Here is a 4,921-nt window from a genome sequence, read left to right on the forward strand (position 1 = left end):
CCATGCAAATCAGTCGAAGTCTTTCAGCTACTATGTCGAGGCCACAAACGCCGACGATTGGCTCATGGATATCAACAAGCATTTTGAATGCAACAATGTCAGGCCTGAGGACTATGTCAAGTTCGCTTCTTTTCAGCTCAAGGACCAAGCAGCTGATTGGTTCCAGCAATACAAGGATTCCAGAGGAGGTCGAGTGATTACTTGGACTGATTTCTGTCGGGACTTTAAAGCTCACCATATTCCTACCATTGTTGTTGAGAGCAAGCGTGAGGAGTTCCGCAATCTCAAGCAAGGCAACATGTCAGTGTACGAATACAACAAGCAGTTTCAGAAACTTGCTCGCTTCGCTAAACAAGACGTTCCTGATGAAAAGAGTATGATCTATCAATTCAGAGGTGGCCTTAGAGAGGATCTGCAGTTAGCTCTCGTTCTTGTTGAGCCTACTCAGTTTGATCAATTCTACAATATGGCCCTCAAGCAAGAAGGTGCTCAGCTCAAGTGTGAGGCTTCTAAGAAGAGAATCAGGGATGTAGTTCAGTCTTCTTCTTCCTCACAAGTGGCAGCTAAGCAGCAAAAGTTCTACCTTCCTCCTCCTCCGTTTCGTCAGCCATATCAGCAGAAGAACTCACGTGGTCGTGGATCTTCCCACCCAACCAACCCAGGCTATCAGAACAAGTCAAATTCTCAAGCTCCAAGGTCAAATGCTCCTTATCACCGTCCGCTCTCAGAGGTGACTTGCAACAAGTGCCAGCAGAAAGGTCACTACGCGAACAAGTGTTTCAACCAAAGGCGCCTTCCTCCCCCTCCTCCTGTGAGGTCTTCAAGCAATGCAGTGGTCAAGCATAATCCAAAGTCTGCAAAGGTGAACATGATGAATGCAGCGCAAGCAGAGGATTCTTCTGACATGATAATGGGTAATCTCTCAGTTAATGATATTCCTGCAAAAAATTTATTTGATACCGGTGCATTGCATTGTTTCATGTCAACACCGTTCTTTACCAAGCATGATTTCACTTCGGAATATTTGGATAGAACTCTAGCAATTGTTTCCCCGGGCAAGCACATGAGTTCTCGTTTGATGGTTCCAAATGTTGGTATCAAGATGGGCGACTATAGATTTCTGTCTTCTCCAATTGTTCTTGGTGACTCTGATATCGATCTAATTCTCGGGATGGACTGGCTTTCTAAGCACAAGGCTCAGCTTGATTGTGCTGCCAGGCAGATTCAATTGACACACTCTTCTGAGGATGTTATCATCTATGCCGCTCGTGATGAAACCATTCGGTTGTTTTCTCTCAATGAGAAGGGCGAGTTGGATGCTATCTCTCAGATTCCAGACGTTTGTGAGTACCAAGATGTCTTTCTAGAAGAGCTTCCGGGTATGCCTCCGCACCGGCCAGTCGAATTCGTTATCGATCTTGAGCCCGGCACTGAACCCGTTTGCAAGCGTCCATACAAGCTTGGACCTGAAGAACTGAAGGAATTGAAGAAACAGCTCGATGAACAAGAGCGTCTGGGTTTGATCAGACCAAGTTCATCTCCATGGGGTTGTGGAGTTTTTTTGTCCAGAAGAAGGATGGCACGGACCGACTGTGCGTCGATTACCGTCCATTGAATAAGAAGACAATCAAGAACAAGTATCCACTTCCCAACATCAATGAGCTTTTCGAGCAACTCAAAGGTGCTAAAGTATTCTCCAAGCTTGACCTCCGTATGGGTTATCATCAGATTCGCATTTGTGAACAAGATATTCCCAAGACAGCATTCAGAACAAGCTATGGTTCTTATGAATATACTGTCATGTCTTTCGGCCTTGTCAATGCTCCTCCAACATTCTCTCGAATGATGAACTTTATCTTCAACCCCTACACCAATGAATTCGTTCTGGTGTATCTCGATGATATTTTGGTCTTCTCCAAGAATAAGAAGGATCATGCCAAACATTTGCGTCTGGTGCTCGACAAGCTCAGAGAGCATCAGTTCTATGCATAGTTTTCCAAATGTGAGTTCTGGCTTGATGAAGTTCTTTATCTTGGTCACATCATCTCTTCCAAGGGCATCGCTGTTAATCCCGAGAAGGTGTCTGCAATTGTGAATTGGGAACCTCCTCAAAATGTCAAGCAGCTCCGCAGTTTTCTTGGTCTTGCAAGCTATTGCCGAAGATTCATTGAAAACTTCTCTAAGATTGCAAAGCCTCTTTCCAACCTCCTCCAGAAGCATGTCAAATATGACTGGTCGCCTGAGTGTGACGTTGCTTTCAACACCCTCAAAGAGAAGCTAGTCACATCTCCTGTCTTGACTCCTCCTGATGAATCCAAGCCATTTGAAGTTTTCTGTGATGCTTCTCTTCAAGGTCTCGGTGCTGTGTTAATGCAAGAGAAAAAAGTTGTGGCTTATACCTCTCGCCAGTTGAAGCCCAACGAAAAGAACTACCCCACTCACGATCTCGAGTTGGCGGCAGTTGTCCATGAATTGATAACATGGAGACATCTCTTGTTGGGAAGGAAAGTGGACATTTTCACCGATCACAAGAGCCTCAAGTATATCTTCACTCAACCCAACCTCAACCTCAGACAAACTCGATGGGTCAAAATGATTCAAGAGTACAATCCAAGTATTGAATATACTCCTGGCAAGGCGAATGTGATTGCAGATGCTCTGAGCAGAAAGGCTTATTGCAACAGTCTAATTCTCAAGCCATTTCAACCAGATCTTTGTGAAGCTTTCCGCAAGCTGAATCTTCAAGTTGTTCCTCAAGGCTTTCTTGCCAACCTCATAGTCTCTCCTACTTTGAAAGATCAAATTCGTGAGGCACAACTCCTGGATACCATGGTGAAAAAGGTGAAACGTGGTATCGACAAGGGCATTTCCAAGTACAAGTGCTTCCACATTGATGACAAAGATACTCTCTTCTTTGAGGACCAAATTGTGGTTCCTAAAGGTGATCTGAGAAAAGTCATTATGAACGAGGCACACAATTCCCTCCTATCCATTCATCCTGGAAGTACGAAGATGTACCATGACCTCAAGCAGTCGTATTGGTGGACTCGAATGAAGCGAGAAATTGCTCAATTCGTGAACGAATGTGATGTCTGCCGAAGGGTGAAAGCAGAACACCAACAACCAGCTGGTCTCCTCCAACCTCTTGCTATTCCGGAATGGAAGTTTGATCATATCGAGATGGACTTCATGACTGGATTTCCTAAGTCCAAGCGTGGGAATGACGCCATCTTCGTTGTCATTGACAAGCTTACTAAAGTGGCTCATTTCCTTCCTATCAAAGAATCGATCACAGCAGCTCAGTTGGCAGAGCTATACACCTCTAGAATTGTCTCCTTGCACGGCATTCCACAATTGATTTCTTCAGATCGTGGAAGCATCTTCACTTCTAAGTTCCGGGACTCCTTTCAGAAGGCCATGGGCACCGACATTCATTTCAACACAGCTTTCCATCCTCAAACTAGTGGCCAAGTCGAGCGAGTCAATCAAATCCTCGAAGACATGCTCAGGGCTTGTGTCATCTCTTTCGGTATGAAGTGGGAAGATTGTCTTCCATATGTCGAGTTCTCCTACAACAACAGCTTCCAAGCGAGTTCGGGCAAGGCCCCATTCAAAATTCTCTATGGCAGAAAGTGTCGTACTCCTCTCAATTGGTCCGAGACAGGTGAACGCCAACTTCTTGGCAACGACTTGATCACAGAAGCCGAAGAAATGTGCAAAGTCATTCGTGAGAATCTCAAAGCCGCGCAATCGCGCCAGAAGAGCTATTATGATGACAAGCAACGTGATGTGGCTTTTGAAATCGGAGACCATGTCTACCTCCGCGTCTCTCCAATGAAAGGCACTCGTCGCTTTGGTATCAAAGGGAAGCTTGCCCCTAGATACGTGGGTCCTTTCAAGATCATTGGCAAAAGAGGCGACCTGGCCTATCAACTTGAACTTCTGTCAAACTTTGCAAATGTGCACGATGTGTTTCATGTGTCACAGCTTCGCAAGTGCTTCAAGACTCCTGAGCGCACTATCAACTTCGAAGAGATAGACCTCCAAGAAGATCCTCTTATCATGAGCACCCCGTTGCTATTCTTGAAGAAACCGAGCGCAAGACTCGCAACAAGTCAATCAAATTCCTAAAAGTGAAGTGGTCACACCATTCCGACCGAGAAGCCACCTGGGAGCGCGAGGATCACCTCCGTTCCGAATATCCGGAGTTCTTTCAGTCCTAGATCTCGGGACGAGATCCTCTTGTAGTGGTGGAGTGTTGTAACACCCCGGATGTAACTTTCCATATTTGTAACTCCAACTCTTGCCATTTTCAGCTATGTGCTATGGTATTCCCTCCGTGGTTGGGTTTTGTCTTTTGTTTTGCATTTTATTCATGTCATGCATCGCATATCATGTCATCATGTGCATCTCATTTGCACACGTGTTCGTCTCATGCATTCGAGCATTTTCCCCGTTGTCCATTTTGCAATCCGACACTCCCACATGCACCGGCGCATCCCTCTTGTCTCTTTTCCTGTGCGGGTGTTAAAACGTTCTCGGAATGGACCGAGGCTTGCCAAGTGGCCTTGGTATACCACCGGTAGACCACCTGTCAAGTTTCGAGTCATTTGGAGCTCGTTTGATACTCCAACGGTTAACTGCATAACCGCAAAGGCCTCTTTTGGGTTGCAGCCCAACACCCCTCCAAAACAGCCCAATAACCCATCTAAGTCACTTCCATGCTCTCCGTCGTCGGATCACGATCGTGTGGGCGAAAACTGCACTCCATTTGGAGTCTCCTAGCTCCCTCTACCTATAAATATGTGCCCATCCCCGAATTTTTTCGGGCAAACCCTAGACGAAATCTTCCCTGTCTCCTCCGGACACGTCCAGCCGCCGCCGGACGAATCCCGCAGCCGCCCGCGTCCAACCGTCCGCC

Source organism: Triticum dicoccoides, chromosome 6B (assembly GCF_002162155.2).
Source record: "Triticum dicoccoides isolate Atlit2015 ecotype Zavitan chromosome 6B, WEW_v2.0, whole genome shotgun sequence".
Lineage (NCBI taxonomy): Eukaryota > Viridiplantae > Streptophyta > Magnoliopsida > Poales > Poaceae > Triticum > Triticum dicoccoides.